We start from the raw sequence: 26506 nt of genomic DNA, 5'->3' as shown, positions 1-26506 counted from the left end.
AGGAGGGGTCGTACAAGGTGTGGTTAAAGGGGATGCTTTGCAGTTTAAGAGGTCAGCACAGTCTGAACATTGACATTTCAATTGTACAATGAGCAGACCAACCCTAATGTCTTTTCATTATAGGCATCATTTCAACATATTCCTTAAAATATTGTTGAAAAGGTGCTATTTTTTGGAAAATGTGTTCAGGAGGAGCAAGAATTTCCTTTGCTTATCTCTAGCCATACCATTTTTCCCAGACGATAACAGATTTCTTAAGAGAGTGTTTAAGACACATATCCCATAGAAGCTATTGACTGCTTTGACTTAACCCTCTTTTCATCTCTTCACACATTATTCCATAAATAGCCAGCTACATTTCAAGATGAGTAATAATCACGGCAGAATTAGCATGGGGCCTACAAGCATAAACTATAGAATAAAAGAGAACAATAACATAATCAGAAGGTAAATGAAACAACATATTGCAGGTTTAATTAAATAGGAAAAGGCAAACTTTTCAGGCTTAAGAAAATGCAGGCCACTGATCTTTCTTTAAAAGGAGCTCAAGGAAAATATGCTAGTCTTCAAAGAAAAAAATAATAAATAAAACTGAAGGAAGTAAAAAGAGAGTTTGTAGTGATCTGAAAAGCAATGGAAAATAAAATAAAAGCATTGCAGGGATGAGTAAATGAGTAAATGTGACTGAAAATACTACTCCAGTTATTGAAGAAAGGACTACAAAAACTTGAACAGGAGAAAAAAACAGGAAAAAATGATGTAATAGTAGATAAATTCTCTGAAATAAATATCTGAATATATAGATAAACAAGGTTTATCCTGTCCTAGAAAACAATTGATATAGAACTATCCACAAAAACAAATTTCCTAGAGGATGGCAGGGGTAAAGAAAGCGTCCTTTTCTATCAGGAGAAGAAAAATTAAAAAACAAAAATATACGTGAACATAATATTAGGTTAGCCTCAGTCTTTCCACAGCAACATCCAGTGCCAGAGGAAAGTGGTGCAATAGCTAAAAATTTCTGAAGGAAATAAAATATAATCAAGGATTTTTATACCCAACTGTATTCTCTTTCAAGCTTAAAGTTTAAAGCATTCCTCAAATGCAAGAACTCAGAACCCAGCACTCATGAATAATTCTTGAAAACATATTAGGTAATTTTAGCCAACCATAAGATAAATCAAAATTAAAAACTCATGAATAAAGAAGCCACGGTAAAAAGGACTGGTTTTAAGCATTGAAACATAAGAAATAATAACTAAAAAATTATTGGAATTATTGATTGGAGAACAAACTGTAAATATAAACTCTGATATAGTAAAATGAATAATATAAGTAATAAAATTTGGTGATATGGGAGAGGAATGGCAAGAAGTGGGAATATACTAATTTATTTTTATAGCAAGGACAATAGATATTGCCTAAATCAGAAACATAGTTTTTAAAAATCTTATTCCATTTCCAACTTTTCACTATTTTTCATAATCTTTTTTTTTAATATTAGATCAATTTCTTTTTAGAAACACATCTCTTATGGTAAGGAAATATTTCAATTTTAATTTTTAGTTTCTTTTAAATGCATGTATAATTTAATAAAGTGTTTTTTATTCTAAAATGGGATATATAGAATGCTTCATTTTTGGAAAGTCCTGCATCTATCTACCTATATGTATTAATTACATTAAATTTCTATTGTTACCAAAACTACAGTTGTCGAGGTCAGAAGTCTAACATGGATCTCACTGAGCTAAAATCAAGATGCCCCTTTCTGTATGCTCTAGGGGAGAATCTTTTTCCTGCTCTTTTAAGTTGTTGATAGAATTCAGTTTTTGAGTTTATAGGACTAAGGTTCTTGTTTTCTTGCTGGCTATAACTGGCCATGCCCAGCTTCCAGAGGCCACGCCATTCCTTGGCTCATGTCCTTCTTTCTTCACTGTCAGAGCCAGAAATGGCAGATTGGATTCTCATGCTTTATCTCTCTGATTCTTCTTCCATGGTTTCATCACTCTGACTGCAACCTGAAAAAGTTCTCTGCTTTTAAGGACTCATGATTAGATTTGGGTCACCCAGATAATCCAGAATTATCTCCCCATATCAAAGTCCATAACTTTAATTATATCTCAGAAGTCCCTCTGCTATGTAAGATAACATGGCAATGAGGATTAAGATGTGGACACCGTTCAGGGTCATTATTCTGCCTATCACACTATCCATCAATCCATCTATTTTAATCTTTTAGGAATATTAAGGATAATTATTACTAACTGGTAGATTTCAAGTGAGTTTTAAATTTTAAAAAGTTCCATATTGCTTAAAATGTTACATAATGATTTTGTATTATTTCTACCTAAATAGTACATTTAGTATTCTTTAAATATATTATCCAAGAAGATGTTTAAATCAAGTAACAAGTGGGAGTAGTAGACTAGAGATAGTTTTAAAAGGACTGATAGCTACAAAGTAAAATAATCTTGATGCTTTTCTTGGTATGAGATTACAAACACAAATATGAATAGTGTATAGAGCTAGTTACCTCAGTTCATAAATGACTATCATAGTTTTGAGGAGTTGGGAGATAAGACTAGTCTTAAAGTACTTTCTGGAACTAAGCAAGGAAGTTAAACTTGATCCATAGGAAAATAATTTACCAAGATTAATTGGTTCTATCTTGGAACTGACAGAGGGGTTGATGGAACTAAAACCATAGAGGCTTAAAGAATAACAGGCTGAAGAACCCTAAAGATGTTGATGTTTGATCAGTGCCTATGTTTCATTATTCTGTGTTAATTTCTTTGTGGCTTGTTGTTTTAATGCCATTTAATTTGCTGATACTAGATACTTTCCAATAATAGTAAGAATGTAAAAGTTGAAGGCCATGTCTTTTGGTTCTTGACTAAATATTTGCTTTGTCAATATTTACAGTGTGCAAAGCACAGAATAAGATGCTGTATTCAAGCTCAGAAGTTGTTTTTGAACCTCTCAGTCCTTTGCAACTTAAGATTCAGCAAGCACCTCAAAAGCACAAGCTGTGCAGACTTGTGCAGAAAGTTCCCTTTTCTCTGGGATTTTGGTCTCTCAAGTCCTGACTGTCTCAGGGGCCTTGCACTTGCCACTCCAAGTCTGTGTGAATGCCAAATCTCTATGCTGCTTGCATCAGTTCAGTCTCTATGCACTGTGCTCTGAATTGGAAAATGCACTGAGGGAATACTTGAAGGAGTAGGTGCAGCTCACCTCACTCATCGTGCTTCCTTTCTCCTTAAGATCATGGCTTCTTAAGTCTTGGGTACCTTGGTCCCTGTCTCTTAACTTCAAACAACTGTTTTCTACAACTTATTTTGTTTTTATAGATATTCTCAGCAGGGAAGATGGTCTGATACAATTTGCTCTGTCGTGATCAGAACTGGAATTTGTCAGTAAAAGTTTTTAAGCAATACTGTGATATGATCACATTTGTGCTTTAAAACAGAGTAAAAGTAGCAGATAGGGTATGTGGAAGAAGAGAGTAAGAGAATGGAGATGATGAATATTTGCTTAGTATAGAGCATGGGTCAGCAAATTATGGCTTGGAGGCCAAATCAAACAGCATGGTTTTATAAATAAAGTTTTATTGCAACACAGCCATATCATTTCATTTACTTATTGTCTATGGCTGTCTCTAAGCAGCAACATCAGGGTTGAGTAGTCCTTACAGAGATAATATAGCCCACTAAGCCTAAACTATTTGTTTGGCTCTTTACAGAGAAAGTTTCTCAACCCCTAGCATAGAGGAACAAGAGTGATTATAGACACATGCTACACACTTGTTTAAAAAATACATCTCTTGCTCCAAATATGATTTTTGTAATCCTTCTTTGGAATTACCTTTAGAGTCACATAGGAAAACTGGTTGTATCATTATAGTTGTTTATTTTATTTTATTGTTTTTGAAATTTGTTCACCTATTTATTTATTTATTTATTTTAAAATTTTTATTGGAGTATAGTTGATTTCAAATGTTGTGTTAGTTTCAGGTGTACAGAAAAGTGAATCAGTTATACATATATATATATATATCCACTCTTTTCTTTTTTTTAGATTCTTTTCCCATATAGGCCATTACAGAGTATTGAGTAGAGTTCCCTGTACTATACAGCAGGTTCTTAGGTACCTATCTTATATATAGCAGTGTGTATATGTCTGTCAGTCCTAATCTCCCAAGTTATCCCCCACCCCCCTTATCTCCTGATAACCATAAGTTTGTTTTCTACATCTGTGACTCTACTTCTGTTTTGTAAATAAGTTTATTTGTACCCTTTTGTTTTAGATTCCACAAATAAGCGATATCATATGATATTTGTCTTTCTGTGTCTGACTTACTTGACTTAGTGTGACAATCTGTAGGTCCTTCCATGTTGCTGCAAATGACATTATTTTGGGTTTTTTTTATGGCCAAGTAATATTCCATTGTATACATGTATCAATTGGTACAGCCACTATGGAGAACAGTATGGAGGTTCTTTAAAAAACTAAAAACAGAACTACCGTATGACCCAGCAATCCCACTCCTGGGCATATATCCGGAGAAAACCATAATTCGAAAAGATACATGCACCCCAATGTTCATTGCAGCACTATTTACAATAGCCAGGACATAGAAGCAACTTAAATGTCCATCAACAGAGGAATGGATAAAGAAGATGTGGTACATATATTATTTTTTATTGATAAAAACTAAAACATTTTGAAATCAAAATCTTTAGCCTGAATATCTTTCTTATTTATCCTCACACATATATCTAATTGAGTTTTAGCTGTTTTAAAACTACATATACATCCTAAGAACAAAATCTTGCCAGCTTTAAGAGATTCAAATGAAATTATTTTAGGGGAGTTGTGGGCAAAAGTTAGATAACCTTTAAGACGATAAATAATCACTTCTTCTCATTTATGGACCTTTTTGAAAGATGAAGTTGAATTAATGCTCTAACTATTGTTTTTCAAGAGCGAAGCCCCATTGCTGTGAAAACTATCTTGTTTCACAATCATTAGGCACCAGGTAATTTCTTTGAAATAGTTTTATTTCCTATATAGCAAGCACTTATTATTTTATCTTTCTAGTACACCTATCATGCAATCCCACTCATTGGAATCACATTTCTCTTCTTTTAAGAGTTTCTTTCCCCTCTTCTAACCATACAGTTCCAGCGAGAGCTGTTTGTTCGCACATGAACCTGTGTCCCTGACAACAGCTGATTTGTCAGTGGAGGTGAGGGCACATGGCACACAACTCAACCTGTCCAGTTATAGTATTTCCTGATCATAGCTAATTCATCCAGAGTTGGGCATCTGACCCAAGAGTTCTTCCTTAGGAGTTTTAAAACTTGACCTGGGAAAGTCTCTCTCAGATGGTAAGTTAGAATGCTGTAAGCACTGAGAGCTGCCACTGTCATGCTTGCCCCATATTTGTGGGTGACTCTAGTCTTCAGTGAGGGAGATAAAATTGGTTTGCAGAGAAAAATCAAATGACGATGGAGATAGGAAATCCTGGCAGTGCTTAAGTTCCTGGTTCCATTTTTTTGAGGCCTACTTGGACCCTTACTCCTGCAATTTGGTCATTTAAACTATTCTTTGGAGTCCTGGAGTCAATATGTCTTCTTTGTCTTGTTAACTAGTTTGAATTTAGTTTCTGTTACTTGCAATCAAGAGTTCAGACTGATCTATGCTAGTGAGAGAATATTCTATCATCGCTTAAAGCACCAAGACATTTGGCCTCTTTAAAAACTGTGTGAGTCATTCTATCACATTCATAGTCACATTCTATTGAATGTGAAAGGAAGAGGTGCAGAATGTTAGAAAAAGTCAGGGAAGTCGCAGTGACATTACAAGCTTCCCAATTAGAAGTAATTTCTGAGTCCAAGAAGAAAGGGAAATGAGAGGCACTAAAGAACTGTGGAGCTAGGTGGTGCACATGCTGACCAAGGGAAAGGTGGAAACAGAGATGGGCTACCTTGGGAGGAAGCGAGAGTTCTGCTCTTCAAAATACACACCTCTCTTCCTTTGGAATTTAACACTTGTGTTCACTTCTTAATTATTTGCGTCAAATATATACATGTGGCAATAAATAATGCAAATATGTCTTTCAAAAGACCAGAGAATGTATTTCTGCTTCTGTTTCAGGATTCATACACTTGGCAATATCTATTAGCTCTTTGAAACAAAAGATGAAGATCTGGTTCATTTATACCACCTCTCCTCCAAATACATGACATTTATATAATTTTTAGTTCTTACATTGTTTATCTCTGTAACTTTAAATAATATCCTTAAACAGTATTTCTTGCTTCATGAATTTCCTTTATTATCTCTTGACTTCCAAATTTGTAAGAAGAAAATATTATTATTCCTATCCTTGTCCCCCTCTCCCACCTTTCACATGCCATTCTCTGTCAGCTTCACTTTTATTTTTACATTATTAAGACTGTTAGTGACATAGTCCTACACTTACAAGCAAATATTCCACTCTTTGTCTGTTGAAAAGCAGTGAACAGTATTTGCTTGATTATGGCCATTGTTTAATATTGGTCCAACTAGGGTGTTAAATTGCCTTCCCTAGATTGCCAAGTTGATACGAGAAGTACCTGGGCCACAAGAAGAAAATTCTTCATTGCATTAATTATAAATTGAATCTTTTTTTTTGAGTACCATCAATTGTTTCAATTATCACCTTACTTTGTTTCATATTTTGAAGATTACTAGTTGGCACATGCCCTGAATTCTTAAAGTATCTTTTTTTCATTCTTTATTTGATTTTTCTCCCCCAGTCCCCTTAAATTACCCTCTCTCTTCTATCAAGCTTCCTTCTTTTTCTAAGATACTTTACAGAGTCTTCTGTCTTATTTTTTTAAGCTGGATGGGTGAATGTACAGGCATCATCCTCAGATTTCTTTTGCCTGCTCTCCTTGGTTGGACCTCTGTTTCTGGATTTCCTGTTTTCTTCATATATTTCATCACTTTTCTTGCATATATCCTTAAGTAATTTCTTGAAAAAGAACATATGTGAGAGATAAACTTTCTGAATGCTTATATATTGAGAAGTGTCTTTATTCTTCTTTCAAATTTGATGATAGCTTGAGTATAGAATTTAAAATTGAAAAAATTTTCCCTCAGAATTTGTTTTCTTATACCCATTCAGGAGACTTTTTCAATCTGAAGACATTTTTTTTTCCTTCTATTCTAGTATTATAAACTAAAAGAAGCTGTACAAATGACCTATAAGAAGTTAAAAATAATTTACTTTAATAGCAGTATAAGCCCTTTGTATTTAAGTTTGTTCAGCAAAACACTTTCCATTTATGGTTTTAATGAGAATGTCAAGTTAATTTTTATATAAATAATCCTACAAGTTTATATTTAATAAAAGCATAAGAATGCTATATCTTGGAATTTCATATCAACCAGATCAAAATAGCAGATATATTTTAAGATTTTAATGCCTATAAGATATTGTTCTAAACTCAGGATATAAAATCACGTATATGGCATTCTGACTCTCAAGGTACTTATTGACTTACTTTTGAACACACATGTGATAATAAAGATGTACCTGTTTAATAAATGTTTACAGCACATGTAAGAAATGTGTACACGCTTCCTGTTGTTGCAGACTTCAGATCAGCAGAGAGCTCAATGTAGTATTTGTAAAATACAGTGTTTGTAAAACTGCTATATAAATTGCTACTGAAATGTAAGTTAGTATTATTTTGTAAGGAAGGATAATAGAGTGAGAGAAAGCATAGTCACAGGAAAGCACAAGTTGTTCCAGGCCAGTTTGGCTTCGGTGAGCACTGACACAGGTAAGAGTTGAGGCTGGAAGGTTATCCAGACTTGTTTGATGGCCCCAATGAGGTGACAGTTGCCAGAGCCAGGATGGAGGTGCTGGGAACAATTAAAATACCTCTCTAGTATTTTCCCAAAACACCAGCTCTTTTTAAAGGGACAAAAATGTCAGCTGTCAAGTTATTTTTTAAAATGTTTGCTGGATTTTGAACTGGACCAGTATCTTTGATTCCAAAGATGCCATCAAATTTAATTCCAGAAGGTGGAAAAGCCAAGTTGTCCTATAAACTGATGGAAGTTTGGGATTCTAAGATGTTAGATAATCTTCTTGTTAGTTCTTGTCTTAATTCAGGCTGCTCTAACAAAAATATCATATTTTGGGTGGCTTAAACAGCAAACATTTATTTCTTATGAGTTTGGAGTCTGAGAAGTCCAAGATCAATGTGCTGACAGACTGGGTGTCTGGTGAGAGCCCACTTCCTGGTTCATAAATGGCTGTCTTCTCACTGTGTCTTCACATGGCAGAAGGGGCAGGGGAGCTCTCTGGGGTCTCTTTGATAAAGACACCAATCTCATTTATGAGGGCTCTGTCCTCATGACCTCACCGCCTCTCAAAGACACTACCTCCTAATATCATTACATTGGGAATTAGGTTTCAACATATGAATTTTGGGAGGCCTCAAAAATTCAGTCTTACAGCAGCTGTTTTTTGGGTAAGTAATCTAATTTTGGTTTCCTCTTCTGTAAAGTTGACTAACATTACTGACTTGCTTCACAAAGACATTATGACATTTGTATAATTTGATGGGAAAAAATGTCCAGGTGACTAAGTGTCTAGATCGAAATATAAGGGATTCTGACTGTTATCCCCGTGGGTTTACAACATACTTTTTCCTTTCATATTTTGTACAAGAGTATATGCAGATTGATCATGTGATAACATTAGTAAAGGGAATATAATCTTTCATTTTCATGTAGGTAGAATTCATAAATCTAAGTATTAAGCTTTCTTCAGAAGTATGAAGGTAACAAGGTTGCTTAAATATCAGACCATGGATTTTTGCACTTGAAATTTGCATTAATTTTGTATCATTTTCCTATGCCGACAAATGCTGGCCATGTAGTATGTGTTGAAATGTTAAAGTTCTCACGATGTTCCAACTAGTCAAATGAAGATTTCCCTGAGGATTAGTCCTTAAAAAATGGGGCATCTATTGCTTCTTTTGGTGGGACTGGGTGGGAAAGATATTCTTTCATATCTATATTCTTTCCATTTATTAAGCAACAAAGAGTTTACCTTAATTTAACTAATTAAATTTATTAAATTCCTCAGTCTTCACAACTTTTCTGCATTTTACAAACTATTCAGTAATTTTTCCCCCTTATAGTTGTCATGGAAATGATGAATCTCAAGAGGGCAGATTTAAATTATTTGAAGAAGAAGGCTTGACATTCCTGAATTCTTTCCAGTTGACTTCAGGAGTAGGCCTTATTTGGGATACTGAGTGGGATTTTTGATGCTTAAACTTTATCACCCACTTCTAATCTGCTCCAATGACATGTAGATTCTGACATGATGGCAATATCCAAAAGGGAAATGAAATACAATTTTTATTAATAGCTAGAATGTGCTCATTACATCCAAGTGAGGGACTTCTCTGGTAAATGAAGCTGCAGCAGGACTCTTAGACCTGGAAACTAAAACAGAGAGTCCCACTTTATGGAATCTAGAATGTTAAGAATGGAGATCAGAACCTTACTGTCTCAGATTGGGTTCTCCAGGAAGCAGCCTCTGAGTCAAAGTTTAGTTTGCAGAATGTTTATTAATAAGTGCACATAGATCCACACCTGTGGAGGGAGAGCAAAGAAGCAGGTGTGGAGAGAGGACGAAGCTGAGCTGTGATGCAGGTACAAGGACAGGCTAGGCTGACTCCTTGGGAGTTCTAGAACTAGAAAGAACCTTCAGAATTTTCCTGAGGTGGGCTGAGATGGCCAGGCTTTCACACTACTCTATTAATAAGTTACTTGATGTAGGCTGCCCTGGGAAGATGAGTGACCATGGGGAGGGGGTGGTGGCTCGCTATGACTACGGCCGTCCCCAGAGGAGCTAACAGTGATCCCAGAAGTTGGTGTAACAAGTCCTTCCTGCAAGGAGCATCTGGGCTGTGCATCACAGTGTCTGCCTTATCAACCAAACACTCTTACCAACAGTCCACATGGGCAAAGCTGCTGCTCTGCCTCTTAGAGGCTGCACTTACAACCTGGAAGTCACATGCAGAGACATCCCATTGCCTGAGTGAGGAAGAGGAAAAGAAAGGGGCGGAGTCTGACTCTACCTTTAAATTACACAACAACTATGACCGCTAATGAAATGTGGCTGATCTGTACCCCAAATTATTAACAATGTGATTAGCCACTTTTGTACCCTTGGGAGGAGCTTTTAGGGAGTGAGCAGATTAGCCACAAGTGTTCAGCTTCAAGTGCCTTCTCTCATGAATTGAGGCATATGATGTGTAGTGAGAAGAAAATACCCTATCCTACAATCCTGTCTGCACACCTGACTGAAAATCTATTATTTTGAAACTTAAAATGAGTTTTATACACAAATAGTTTGTGGGCTTTCCTGAATATGGCATCCATAGAATGATAATGTCTTAATGGGTGGCATCCAATTTTAGTAAATTTAGATTGGGATTACAATGGAGGTCTTGGCTGAGGCTTACTATTGGATTTGTTGTTATTTTCCATTATTTGTTTTATTTTTTAAAATTTTATGTCTTTTAGTTAGTGAATATCCCAACTCCGGTGCTAAAAAATATAACATCTCAGTTTTTGAGTAATGAATGCAAAAATAGAGGCCACAAACTTCTTTTTGGAGTTAGCCGTTGTCCTTTGTTGCAGGGATTATTAAGTTTCCATTCAAGTAGACGCTGCAATAATGGAAAAAGATATTGAAAGAATTTTAAAGGTGTCTTTATATGCATCCAGCCAAATATAGCCTTCAAATACTAGCCAAAAGGGATATGGGCTTTACTGTCTTCAGGCAGAATCTGGCCTGTTGAGTGCCCTTAAGAGTAATTGTGCAAAAAAAGCAGAAGCCTTTTTTTTAAAAAAAAGTGTTAAGAGTTCTGATATTTGTCGGCACTGGTATAAGTAACCATCAAGTACTTACAAGCTACTTTGATTCTCAGCAACTCTTAATGATATAATGAAATATCATTATAATATATATGTATATACACATATATAATCTTTCCATATAGTATATAAACACATAATCTATAAATGCCTGCACATATCATTTTTATAATTGTTTAAGAGCTATAACTTGGTCAGGTTGTCCTTTTCTGTCATGATTCAAATGTTGAATCTTGAGCAATGAGTTTGAGAATAACAAACTGAGCTTGTCATTAGTTGCTGCTACAAAGCCTTGTGTTCAGGATGAGTTCTTTTTTGCTTGCCTGAAAAGTGTTTTTCTTGGAGAGCAATTACATCTGATTGACATGTTTCCATGTGCCTGCAGCCCTGATGCATTTTTTTTCTTTGGTACACTAAACAGGTCTAGATAAAGAACTCCTGTTTTATATTTTTGCTCTTGTTGTTCTCTGCTATTAACTAAAATCAGGGTACCAGAGGAAAGCTTAGACACCTTGTAAAGTACAACTTAAAACAAATGATAAAATATGTACAAAAAGATGTGCATTTTGTTGTGGGGCGTCATAGACTATAGCGGAACTAGAATTGCTAAAAGTCAATTGAAAGACAAGAGCGTGCGTAGTTGGGCATGTTAATATTAGAAGCAATTTGTATTTTCTGTATAAACGTAATACCTTATTTCTCTTAAAGATAGCTCATTGTGGTGTTAGTAGAAAAAATGAAAGGGCTGCAAATGTATGTTTTTGTCTAAGATTTGTTGCTTTGTTATGTGTAATTTTGAACAATGCACATAATTGTTATGGAATTTCTTTTTTAATATGTAAAAACAGGAGAGGAACTACATGACTTCTATGGATTCTTCAAACTGTAACACTTCGTGACTGTATGAAGCATTAGTCGTTTTTCTGACGTGACCTTCTAACACAGAGAAGTAGAGACGCAAATGTGGATAGTACCTTGTAAATACCTCCAAGTCAGCAACTTTATATGCAACTCTGGCTAACAAGAGGAGCTGATACTCCAATTATATCTATCTTTTCTCCTCCTTCAGACTAGAGGCTTTTGGGGATAGCAGCCATGTCTGATGTATGTTCTTAGTGATGACTCTTCATCTTCCTACACTACTGACTCTCAGAAACATTTTATAAATGAATGATTGAATAATGTCTATTACAAATGATTATGGCTTCCAACAATGAGCCAATTCCTGTCTTTGAATGATTGTATTTAAGGACGATTTATTGCATTGAGTCAATATCTTAGCATAAATAACTTGGATATTTTTGTGGCCTTGGGTGATTCTAGTATTTACTATGAGATATCTTGCGACATATCAGTTTTAATCTTTCATTGGTGATCTGTAAACAGACTCTAGCCTAAGGGAGGAACCCACTTACTGGCTTTCTCACTGTTTGATTAGGTCCTCTGTCTTCTCTCTTCCACTCATCTTCTATATTTTATACTGGGGTTTGTAAATAGGACGCAGATGATTTAAAAGTCAAACGTTGGAAACATGGTAATGTTGGCATTGCATACTCTCAAATGCAGTGTTCGTATTCCATGTTATATGATAAAATATAATACATATTCAAATAGTGAAAAAACCTTCACTGCACATCTACCAAATGCAAGTCATTGTCCAAGGCACTAACAGGTACATGTTCTGTGTCTTCTCACTTTCAGAGAACTTTCAGTCCACAGAGGAAGGTAGGCCCCGGAAGAGTCACATAACACCACCTACAAAGTACTCCGGGGAGCTGAAAGCCAGAGCAGCATTGAATATATTCTAAACTCTTACCTCTCATTTCTTGTCTTGATAATGAACACTTTCCTTTTTTCTAGCCAAAACTGTGGACCTTAGACATGGCGACTCAGGATAACCCTGTGATAGAAATCTTTTGTGACTTGATACCAAGAAGAAATAATTTTGCAGTTGCTTTAAGAGGACATGACCAATATACTCGTGTTTTGGATGTAGTTACTGCACAGAACTCCAGATGTCAAAATGAATTTGCATTGTGTTTCTATGCTATATGTCTCTGCAGGGTTAATTTAAGAATACTGACTCCTTTCTCCGTTGCTCAAATTAACTGATTAGCAGATATCTGGATTGATTAATGTTTCAGTGTTTTTGTCACTTTTTTAGGGAAAGTAGAATGTAGCAATGTGGCACTGAGTACTAGGGAACTGTGATGAATAGTTTTGACTTCTAAATTACTTAAAAAATTTACCCTAGTTTGAGTTACCTTCCCACAGAAAGTTTAAGTCTTCATAGTCATGGTGGTCTTTTATAACAGGATAGTTCACCTCTCAGGATAGCATATACTGAATGTCTATTATATACCCAAACAATTTACAAACCCTGAAATTGTAAGGAGTAAAAGGTATGCACTACTGGAGAAGCTGGTTTTATGGGGAGACACAGTCATTCTTTGAAGGAGCTTACAGTCTGGCGGGGGAAGTAAGCAATCTCCAATTATTCTAATAATTATAAATATAAACATGTTAAGGGCCGTAACACAGGAGCTAAGTGCTGTGGGAAAGCAGAGTATAAGCTCCATGAAGGCAGAAATGATTCTATCTTTTTTGTTGCTATAGTTCCCCCTGTCTGGCGTGGAGCAGGTACTCAACAGATGTGTTGATTTTATGCTTAATTCTGTCTTGGGTTTTACAGTGGACTAACGTTTGAACTAAGCTTTAAAGAGTAAATAAGATTTTCTTTATCAAGAATAGGGAACATTCCAGGAAGAAGCAACAGCAGGAACAAAAGACTGCAAGTGTTTGGGTAACTGCATGTAATCCAGGGTAGCTGCAGTGTAGGAATGTTCATGGCTGGGCACAGGGTGGGTCCCATGATGAGATGCTGAGACAATGAGTATTAGAAATAAACAGCAAGATGCTGCTTTAACTGCTTCTTGCTTTTTGGAAGTTTCTTATATCCTGAAGAGTCCCTATATAGATGAGATCCATATGACCAACTCGCAATCAAGATGAGTGGTGGATCCTCAACACATTTTTCGTGTAGTTTTACTAATAGTGTTTCCTCATTAACTAACTGTTCATGCCAGTTAGTGGTTGTAAACTGGTGGATTACAGGGCATGTAGCTCACTGTGCATGCTTTGCTTTGTCAGCATATTGTTTAAAATTTTGGCCAGCATTAAAAAAGATCTAAATTCTTGGTTTCTCCTGAGAAAAGCAGATCTGGGGATACTGGGCCCACATTCCATTCCAGCATGAGAACCCTCTGCTAGAATGCCCCCCAAAAACCGCCAAAACTGGGTTGCCATCTCCCATTTGTTGCTCATGTGCACTTTATGGCTGCCTGCCCTCTTCACTTACCTCCGTTGTTCACCTGGGGCCCTTTCAGCATTTGAGTCTAGCCTCAGCAGTGTGGCGCCTACCTAGCCTAGGGGATGTGTTTCACTCTGTGTGAACTTTGTGTAATATAAAGACTGTACCCCTTTGAATTGATGCCTTCTCTACAAATATTTTCCCCTAACATATTGTTTATCTTTTGATCCTGCTTTTAATTTTTCTGGTACAGTTTTTACTTTTTATGTAGTCAAAGCTTTTCTTTTACTTTGCTACAGTTTTCTATTTCTTTCTTTCTTTCTTTTTTTTTTTTTAATAATTCTTTTAGTGTATAAAAGCTTCCATTGGTTTTTTCCTCTCCTTTCTTTTCTTTTTCTCTCTTCCAATTGACTTTTGGTTTAGGAATTCTTTCTCTCTAGAGGCTCAAAATAGATTAAATTATAAATACCTCTTGTAGACAAGTTATGATTATTTTTGGTTGAAATCTTTCTTCTCTTCTGATTTGTCGTACAAGTCTACTCAAATGCTGAGTACATATGGATAATGGGGTGTATTTTGAGTGGTCTGTTTTCTCTCATTTGCCTTTTTCTTATATTTGTCATTAAGTTCTAATTAGTTTAGCTTTATGTGTTTTAATATTTGTTAAAAGTAATCCCTCCCTCTTTAAAACAATTATTACTCTTCTATTTATACTTTCAAATCAATTTTAGAATTATTTGGTCAAATTCCAGAAGAATTCCGTTGGGATTTGAAGTAGAATTTTAATGAATGCACTAAAAATTTTAATAAAATCTTTTATTTTGTAAAAATGTCTTTCTATTTAGAAACATGTTAGGCTCTTCCTTTATTCAGTTTTTTTTTTTTGCCTTTTATATCTCTCTATAAAACATTGTGCTTATTGTCACATAAGACATTATTTTCTGTTATATTTAAATTTTGCTTTGTGATTATGAATGGGATCTTTTTGGTTTATATTTTTTTCTATTATGTTGTTATTTGGTATATGAGAATATTTATATCTTGTCTGGCTATTATGCCAATCTTTAATTCCAATAGCTTTTCATTTGATTTCTTTCTATTTTTATGTTCTAAAATCATCACCTGTAAATAAACACATTTTGTCTCTTCCCCTCTAATGTTTGTAGTGTTGTTTGTTTTATATCTTAAAAACATTTGAAATGATATTAAATAAAAAACATGTATGTATATCCTTTAGCCAGTGTCTGACATATTATAAGAACTCATCCTGTCAGATGATATTGATAGTAATAATAATATTAAATAATAACAGTTATTTCATATATCTGTATTTTAATGAGAATTGTTTTATTATTTCACTGTTAAGTAAAATGTCGGCCAATGGTTTGAATTGGACATCTTAAAGATATGTTAAGAAGATGTACTACTATTTGAGATGATTATCTTGTAAAATGTATTTGATTTGAATTTAAATCTCCTAATGCTGTATATTAATAGATTTTCTAATTTTAGACTATTTGTGGATTTCTATAATAAATACTGTTTGGCTATAAGTAAAAGATTACCTTTTCCTATATTACTGAGTTCTAGTTGCTAGCATATTTTTTAAGTTTAAAAAAATCTTTATTAAATGACATTCAGCTATATTTTTTTCTGGAATTTGTTAGAATTGTAAAAATTAGGGTATATTTTTTCTTAAAATGACCTGAAATACTTTTAATATTTTTCTATTCTCTGAAATAGCTTATATAACATGGTAAAGATCTGTTCCTTGAAAGTGAAGGAATTTACTAGTAAACATATTATGGCACTGAGTTTCTTTTCTAGGGGCTCAGATATGGCTTTCAGACAACTTTTTCAAATTATTTTAATTTTTAACCATTTGTGCTAATTTTGGTATATTTTAGTTCACATAAAGCATTCTATTTTAGTTTACATAAAGCAAAATAATGCATCAAGATTTTTTCTCTCCATTTATTAACATCTTATTCACTAGTTTCAGAATCTTCCAAATATTCAGGTATACTGGTTATTTTGGACTGAAATTAACTCATTCCTATTAGTACTGCTTTGGTATTTCTGAACTGGCAAGTTTAGCACATACCCGCAAATGTAACCCAATCAGATCTTTATGACACAATTAGCCTGTAATTCTCTAGTTCTTATGACTAACGTGTAGGCCTAGACCTCATAAAACTCTATATTTTAATTCATCTTAACATACCTTCCCTAACAAGCACTTGGTATGCCTTAAGATATCTTTGCTAATAAGCATGTGCTTTTAGATGCTATTCTCATCCTTTAAAAAGTAATGAGTACAGCAGTTAATTAACTTATTATAATGCCATAAATCCCAGCTCTAGCCATGACCACTGACTCCTCCCCCACCTTTACCAAGAGCATTTTCATTTATGATGAATTATCCCCTGGGTATTCAGTGCAGCGGAGGTTGACCATGCAGAACTCAGGGTCAGACACAATAACATAATCTATACTGCTGGGTAATGACAAGCCTTCTACTCCTACTACTCACCTTCCTGTGCTTGGGTGCCTTTATGCTTCGTTGAAATCAGCAGACATTTATGACAGAATGAGGGGACTTCTCTCCTCCAGATTTCAATTCTCTGCAAAGTAATCTTCAGGATGATTTGTATGTGGGTAGATGTATGGGGTTAGATCTCTGTCTCATATGGTAATTAAACTGCTTATTTGAATTTAACACTGAGGTCTAGTAACTTTACAGGTTTTTTCCTTTTTTTTTTTTTTGAGGTGCTTTTTACATAGAGTGAATACAATTAGGAGCTGTTCTGGATGCCTTTTAAAAATATCATCTTAATTTTCTTCTTAACCTTTCCTCTGTTGGATTTTAAATATTTACTTTTGCTGAACAATGGCTTCTGACAGAAGTGTGGACCTCTACATGTTCTTCTTCTTATGACTCTACTTATAAAATTGCTCATTTTATAACATGTGGTTCATTTGATTCATTTTCAATAACCTGAAATTTTGAGGATATGCATTTATTATGGGCTGAATTGTGTCCCCCCCCCAAAAGGTATGTTAAAGTCTTAGCCTCCAGTACCTCAGAATGTGACCTTATACAGGGTTGTTGCAGATGTAATTAGTTAAGATGAGGCTGTACTGGAGGAGGATGGCCCTTTAATCCAATATGACTGGTGTCTTTATAAGAAGATGTTGTGAGGACACAGGGAAGAATTCCATGTGAAAATAGAGACAGAGATTAATGTATCTAAAATGCAAGGGATACCAGCAATTGCTGGCAACTACCAAAAGCTAGGAGAGAAGCATGGAATAGATTCTCCCTCAGACCCTCTAGGGGGAACCAACTCTGCTGACACTTTGATCTCATACTTCCAGCCTCCAGAACTGTAAGAGAATGAATTTCTTTTTCAAGCAACCCTGTTTGTGGAATTTGTTATAGCAGCCCTAGGAAACTAATACACCATCCAATGTACATGGTAAAGAAATACATTTTAGTACTAATTGAACCACTTCACCAGTTACAGCTTGCGTAGCATTGAGCAAGTCTTTGTACCTCTCTGAACATCAATTCTTCATCTCTAAAATTAGGATACTGTTTATACATCAGAGTAAAGAGATAATGTTTATAATGTGGTTAATAGAAAGCAACAGCTTGATTTTTTTCCACCACTCAATTTTCAAGGTCTTTATTGAGCCAAATATAATGGATGTAAAGTTGTCTCCCAAATCCCTTTCTATATCAAAATATCTCTTATTTAGAATTTTAAAGTTACAGTATATGTGAGCTAATTTGAATATCAAAGTAGTCACATGAGTAAGGCAGATGTTATTATTATCCTCATTTTAAAGATGAGGTAACTGCAGCAAACAAGAGTAAATAATTCACTGATTCAAGATCATAGTGTTGTGTTGATCCAGAATTCAAACACTTGATTTCCAATTCCAAACTTTCTAACTCCATCCTGCCAAGCATCATAGAATGCTTAAAGTGGCAGGGCCCTTCAATATCATTACCTCTCAGCATCAAATATAAGTGACTTTTCAACTATTCACACGTTATGTCTTTATTGTCCAAATATATTTTGGACAATATATTTCACCAGAATCATTATTTCTGAGTTCTCTGATTTGATTATTTGGACAAAATTAAACCAACTGCATATTTCTTTCTAAAATTCATTAATAAAAATTCATAATATAAACATTTATTGAACACCTACTATGTTCCCAACATTATTCCAGTCACTAAAGATACAGTAGTGAAGTATAAGTGCCTTTTTATGTGGTATAAGTAATAATAAAACAAGTGCTATATATACTTGTCACATTTTAAGATAATTAAAAGTAGGAATTTCCTAAATATCTTGCTTTCTTTTTTGTTTCTGAGTGAGAACTATAAACATGCATTTTTTCCAGTTTATCAGTCATATATATATATTTTTAAAATTAATTAATTAATTATTTATTTATTTTTGGCTGTGTTGGGTCTTCGTTTCTGTGCGAGGGCTTTCTCCAGTTGCGGCGAGCGGGGGCCACTCTTCATTGCGGTGTGCGGGCCTCTCACTATCGTGGCCTCTCTTGTTGCGGAGCACAGGCTCCAGACGCGCAGGCTCAGTAATTGTGGCTCACGGGCCTAGTTGCCCTGCGGCATGTGGGATCCTCCCAGACCAGGGCTCGAACCCGTGTCCCCTGCATCGGCAGGCAGATTCTCAACCACTGCGCCACCAGGGAAGCCCTATCAGTCATATTTTTAAATTTGAGAAATATATTTTTTATCATGTCTTCCCCCACTATTTGTATTTCAGCTATGCCTTAAGAACTGGTGGGTCTTCTCTTGCATATGAGCTGTAACAGAGCTGGGATAGATCCAGTTTAAGACTTGAATTTACTTTTGTCTTTGTAGACTCTCACTGGTCTCTGAAGAGTTGATGTTAATGCACTCTGACAAATCTGATCTCATTTTCTGACTGTCTACAATTATTGAAGTTTTATACAACCATTGTTGGGTTGTGAAGGTCTCCTTCCCAACATGGTTATTCAATTCGATCATGCCCTCTTTTGGACTGTCCTACTCTTTCCTTCCTGAGTCTTTACAATGTCTGTGCCTGTAGTGACTACTTTTTTTTTATTCAGTACTTTTACCAGGTTTCAGTTAGACCTGTAATTCCAAATTCATGATTATTATTCTGCAAGTAGAATACTATTTTCTTGCTAAGCTTCTTGCAACACTATTCAGGCATTTAGGAACAGTTAAGTAAATTGACCTCAAGTGAAGATGACCATGAAAGGTAGATATAGATATTTATGACCTAAAAGAGTCAGAGACACAGAAACAAAGAGAAAGATGAAGTCTTACTTGGTAAGTAAACTTAGCAATAAAATTAACTTTCTTAAAAAACTTCTGCTTTTTCTGATTATAAAAGTAATACATGTACATTGTAAAAAAACTATGTGTATGTGTGTATGTGTGTATGTGAATATATATATATATATATATATATATATATATATATATAAAACAAGGAAGTAAAAATTTTCTGTAATCACAGTATCCATAAATAACCATTGCTAACACTTTGGTATATATCCTTCCAGATTCTTTTCTATTCATATATCACCTAAAACAAAAGAGAACAAAACAAAAATGAGACCATGATCTGCATATTTTGTAGCCTCCTTTTCCCCCTTAATATAGTGTGGATATTTTTCCATATCAATAAATAAAGATCTTCATCATCATTTTTAGTGGTTACATTTTATGGGTGGACCATCATTCATTTAACTTTCAAATCCCTTTAATGGTCATTTATGTTACTTAGACTTTTAAATATTGTAATAAATTGTGTGATAAACATTCCTGAACAAATATCTTTATACACTTGTCTAATATTAAAAATAAGTGTTTAAAAGTATAATAGCTGTGTCTAAGCGACCCTTTTCCTCTCCCTATCTCCCTTTCTTGTAAGATTAGCATGGCTACAAGATCTTTCAAAACCTAGTCTTAGCCTATTACTCTTCTAGAATTACATCATTACCCCAAAATGCACACTGACTCACATTTTTTCAAAAGCCAATGTACTTCTACATTTTAATTCTTACTCCTACTGTTCTTCCTATCTGAAATGTTTGCCTCCACATTTTCCTGTTCTATTAAGTTTCTAATTATCCTTTAAAGTCCAGCTGAAATGTTAGTTCTTCTCTGTATCTTTTTCTAATTCCTCATAAGTAAAATTAATTTTCCCTCATCTGTGCTCCTTTACATTTATAATGTTGGATTTCAGTGTTTCTTGATGGTCTTTCTCTCTATCCATTAGTCAATCATCAAATCCTTAGTAAGTATCTACTAAGTGCCAGGCTTTGTGTTAGATGAGCAGAACAGGCTCATCTAACATCTTATGCAGCTTCTATTCTTGTATATTTTAGTAACTTTATTTTTTATTGCAAAGTTGCTTATAAGGTTAAGAAAACTAGGAGGTACTGGGTGTTTAACAGAGAATTTGTTTGCTAAATTATGATCCATTCCTATGACAGTGTAATTTTCAATCTTTACCACTAGGGGGTATGGGCAATGGAAACTGGCATGACCCTAGATTGGGCCAGAGTGAAAATCACAAATTAGTAACTTTCATCTCATCGGTCAATTTGTGGCTACTTGGAGTGTGTGTGGAGAATGATTATGAAGTACATTCTGCTTAGAGGTCCATTATGGGCCTGAAAGTGAAGGTTTTTGTCATATCTGGGCTTGAAGGATGTGTCTGCTGCAATTGCTTAGGGTTTGGGAACCTCAGAGGGGATGAGGAGACTGGGTGGGGAGAGAAGATGGGGATAGGGAAGGGCTGGCGGGGGGACCTCCGGGCCTTGAATAGAGTACAGAGCACACTGAATTCTTCCGTGTTAGGGAAGAAGACAGCAGTGACCTCTTCTCTCTTCTCTGTGGGCCATTGTTTCTAGGCATCTTCCTCAACACACTCCATTTGACTTAGGGACCTAATAACTTCAGGCTCTTCAGTTGCTGGTTTTCTTCTACCATGATGTCCTAGTAGATGGTGTCCTGTCCCTCATTCTAGATTCTCCTCTCCTGGGCAAGGATTGCTGGCCTTTCATTCTCTCTGCTAGGTTACTAATATATCCAAGTTACTAATAATCCAAGTTATGTGGAGGTATTCAGGGGCCCTAACGTGGGCCTGGGATGCACATTAATTGGCCTTTTCTAGACATTATAAGCAATGTTGTTAAAAACATTCCTGAATCTATTAATGTTTATGTTTGTTTCTTCTTGCCTAAAAGGATGCCTTTAGATTGGATGACTATATTTCCTGGTTTGCTGGGGACAGCCTTGGGTTAAGACTATTGTTCTGCATACTGATTAATAGAATCCTCTTTCATCCTGCCATAGAAGTTTTGTTTGCTCATAGTCTAAATTTTTGATGGTAATAACTAGAGATATTTGGGAGTAGGGAGCTTTTTTAGATTGGCTTGGATAACAAAAAGAGAACAAAACCTCTCCAATATAACCATTAAGTCAAAAGAAATAGTAAAATAATTGGCATGGGTTGGGTGGCTTTTAATCCAGGGTGGGGAGGGGGAGCTATGGAACAGGAGGGGATACCAAGTATTTTTAATATGGAAATACATCTTATTAAAACAGCACATTTAATCATTTAAATTAAATCATACTGCGTTATAATGGCACAGTAACTACTTTGTTCTTTGGAGAAATACTCAGTTTTGATTCCAGATTATTAAGAAAAAGACTAGGAAGATCATGAATGTTTTTGACGTTCCCTGTCGCATACTAGCATAAAACAATAATTACCAAGTTATGTGATATTCTCCGAAACAACTCTTAAGAGCCTTGGAATCAAAACAACTCCATCAGTATCAATAGGTTCAATGTGTGGCTTAGCTTTAATTGCACTTAGGAGAACCTATTTGTTTTTAGCATTTGAAAGCAAGTCTAAATTGTGTCCAGTGGGGGCACTTAGACTAGCAGGCTTTGGCACCTGCCTCAGGTAAGGAAAGTTTTTGTTTATTTCATTATCGCTTGATGCTTTGACAGACTATGGCTTTCCACTTACTGCAAGAAGAGCTGCCAGCCATCCCTGCTGGGAGAAGCTAGTATGGGACTAGCAATGAACTTTTGAAAGAAGTTATTATGCCTTATATGGTTGATCTCCCATGCAAATAAAAGAAGCATTTCATACTGTAGCTAAGTGGAATTGGTATTTCATCCAATGTAAATGTATGCCAGCATGCTTTCTGGCTTTTATCAAACACTGCATTTCTCTCCAAAGAAGGTTCCAAGTTCATCTATAGGGCGGCTGCAAGGCAGGACTGGAGTAAAGCAGACTCATGGATCTGTATAGAAATAAAAAGGAATCAATCAGACCAGCATGTGTTTACCAATAATACCTGAATGCAGATCCCAGGGATCTGACCTCAAAGATTCTGTAGATCTGACATGGGGGCTGCTTTTTTGCTTTTTTTTTTTAACAAATGCTGTCATTCTGATACAGAGTCAGTAGTTTACTGTAAGAAACACCCTCTACTCTCCATTCAGCACTGAACCAAGCCTTATGATGGATGAAAAGAAGTAATAAGTATGTTCTCTACTATTAAGGGAGCTGAGGAATGCAAATACAACCAAAATACTAATAGCTAATATTTATTGTGCTATTTCTAGAACACATCAGGCATCAGATGAGATGTGCTCTGCATCAGAGCTTTTGTACTTGCTGTTTCCCCTGCACAAACCACTCTTCCTCCAGGAATTTTTTGGCCCACTGCTTTGTCTCCTTTAGGTCTACAGTAAGATGTCACCTTCTTAGTGAAGCCTCCTCTTTCTACATTCGAGAATACAACTTCATCATTTTTTATGTTCCTACTGTCTTAATTTTTTTCTAAAGCACTTAAACCATTTGGTATAATATCATTTTAATACTTTATATTTCACTTATTTGGTCTATTGTTTGAAATAGACCCTAAGAAAGCAGAAATTTTCATCTGTTTTTCTCACTGCTAAATCTCCAGTGCCTACATAATGTCTAAAACATAGTGTGCACTCAATAAGTATCTGTCCACTGAATGAGTAATGATTAACGTTTGGTGAACACTTCTTACTTGCTGTTCTAAAGGCTACACGTGCAATAATTCATTTAATTCCTCCAAGAAATCTAAGAGGTAGGAACTATGATTATGTCCATTATAGATTAAAAAGCTGAAGCAAAACATTGCAAGAGGTCATTCATCTAGGTGGTACATGGTAGAGCCAGAATTTGAATCTGGGTGATCCGATTTCAGATCTCATTCTCTTAACCATATGCTCTACTAACATACATAATATCTTTCACATTCTTCATGGAAAATTTACAGGCAGAGCTCTTATGTTGCAACATTTGCAAAAAGCTGAAGGCAAAGGTTAATGAAGGAAATACTACAGGATCTCCCTCCCTTGCTTTCTGTCCTTTTTTTCTTCTCAACAGGCTCATGTTATTTTTAAAGAGCCTAACTTTTTAGAATAAAACCAATCTGACATTTGTATCTACAGGGTTCACCAGGCTCTTGATGGGCATGGGAGTGTTATAGGTGGTAGTAGTGAGAGGAGCTCTTCATCACCCATTTTCAAACCAGACTGACCTGGAACCTTAACGATAATAGGATGGATCCATCCATTTCATTCCTGTGGGACAAGATTGGATCACTGGCTTGGATAACTGTACTGGCTGATTTAGCTAATATGGCTCCTCTAGGTTAATGCCAACCTAATCTTTTACAACCCCACCTGTGTCACTCCCAAAGCAGAGTGTTCAATCAAAGAGAACTTTACCTCTGGTTTTCAACTCCTGTAAATATTTTAAACTTACCTGAGTTCTGACCTATAACATTATCTCAAGGAACCTAGAAAAATCAAATATTTATTGGAATATATGTTGGGAGAAAGTTACTGATGGTTGATGATAATTCTTCCAAATTCCTGCCACAAGTGAACAATAATGTACTAAGCTACCACTCCTACATTGTCCGTATTGTTGATTGATCCTTATGTACAGCCCTTGATCCATATTGTTTTGAATCATTAAAGAATTTGTAATTGGTTATTGAATAATGAAATCCATTCTATTTTTTAAATTTATTACTCTGCTCAAATTTATTCAGAGACCATAAGGCTGTTCTTTTTTTGGGGGGGGGGCATTGATAAGAACTTTATTGCAAAGGAAGAGGAGAATGGTCACTAGCCAGTGACTGGGGAAGCCCATGCCCTGGTTCCTTGACACATCAAAATTAGGGGCTGTGTCTTAGAGCTGAGCGTACCCAAGACATCACCACAGCCCCCATCCCCTTAAGAATGACTTTGGATTCATAAACAAGCTTCAAAAGAAGAAAGTGATACTTTTCAATGAAAACAAAGGGAATCAGAGATGTCTGCCCAGAAAAACAGAGGGAAGTGTGCCAATTACTAAGCTAGTGTCTCTTAGCCCCAACCTCACTCTTCTACATCTTTGCTTTGCCAGTTGCTCCCTGTTAGGTTCTGCCATGAGGGGACACCAGAGGGACATGGCAAGACTGAAGGAGGCACTACTATATATAAAATAGATAGCTAATAAGGACCCACTGCACAGCACAGGGACCTCTACTCAATACTCTGTAATGACCTATAAGGGAAAAGAATCTAAAGAAGAGTGGATATATGTACATCTATAACTGATTCACTTTGCCACACACCTGAAACTAACACAACACTGCAAATCAACCACACTCCAATAAAAATTTAAAAAAACAACAACAACAAAAAAAAGATTGGAGGAGGGAGAAGCCTGTGCTCCTTCTTGTTTATTGCAGATCCTGTTAGCGTCTCCCCAGCAGTGGTTCTTTTTTTTTTTTTTTCAACATCTCTATTGGAGTATAATTGCTCCACACTGCTGTGCCACTTTCTGCTGCACAACAAAGCTAATCAGCCATACATATACAAACATCCCCATATCCCCTCCCTCTTTTGTCTCCCTCTCACCCTTCTTATCCCACCCCTCTAGGTGGTCACAAGGCACCGAGCTAGTCTCCCTGTGCTATACGGTTGCTTCCTACCAGCCATCTATTCTACATTTGGTAGTGTATATGTCAATGCCACTCTCTCACTTCATCCCAGCTTACCCTTCCCTCCCTGTGTCCTGAAATCCATTCTCTACGTCTGCGTCTTTATTCCTGTCCTGACCCTAGGTTCTTCAGAACCACTTTTTTTTTTTAGATTCCATACATATGGTATGTGTTAGCATATGGTATTTGTTTTTCTCTTTCTGAGTTACTTCACTCTGTATAACAGTCTCTAGGTCCATCCACCTCACTACAAATAACTCAATTTCATTTCTTTTTATGGCTGGTAACATTCCATTGTATATATGTTCCATATCTTCTTTATCCATTCATCTATCAATGGACAATTAGGTTGCTTCCATGTCCTGGCTATTGTAAATAGTGCTTCAATGAACATTGAGGTACATGTCTCTTTTTGAATTATGGTTTTCTCAGGGGATATGCCCAGTAGTGAGATTGCTGGGTCATATGGTAGTTCTATTTTTAGTTTTTTAAGGAACCTCCATAGTGTTCTCCATAGTGACTGTATCAATTTACATTTCCACCAACAGTGCAAGAGGGTTTCCTTTTCTCCACACCCTCTCCAGCATTTATTGTTTGTACATTTTTTGATGATGGCCATTCTGACTGGTGTGAGGTGATACCTCACTGTAGTTTTGATTTGCATCTCTCTAATGATTAGTGACGTTGAGCATCCTTTCATGTGTTTGTGGGCAATCTGTATATCTTCTTTGGAGAATGTCTCTTTAGGTCTTCTGCCCATTTTAGGATTGGGTTGCTTGTTTTCTTGATATTGAGCTGCATGAACTGCTTGTATATTTTGGAGATTAATCCTTTGTCAGTTGCTTCATTTGCAAATATTTTCTCCCATTCTGAGGGTTGTCTTTTGGTCTTGTTTATGGTTTCCTTTGCTGTGCAAAAGCTTTTCAGTTTCATTAGGTCCCATTTGTTCATTTTTGTTTTTACTTCCATTTCTCTAGGAGGTGGGTCAAAAGGGATCTTGCTATGATTTATGTCATAGAGTGTTATGCCTATGTTTTCCTCTAAGAGATTTATAGTGTCTGGCCTTACATTTAGATTTTTAATCCATTTTGAGTTTATTTTTGTATGGTGCTAGGGAGATTTCTAATTTCATTCTTTTACATGTAGCTG

The sequence above is a fragment of the Balaenoptera musculus genome, chromosome 1 (assembly GCF_009873245.2).
Source record: "Balaenoptera musculus isolate JJ_BM4_2016_0621 chromosome 1, mBalMus1.pri.v3, whole genome shotgun sequence".
Taxonomy (NCBI): Eukaryota; Metazoa; Chordata; class Mammalia; order Artiodactyla; family Balaenopteridae; genus Balaenoptera; species Balaenoptera musculus.
The sequence above is the reverse complement of the archived record's forward strand: the minus strand, read 5'-3'. Positions refer to the sequence as shown.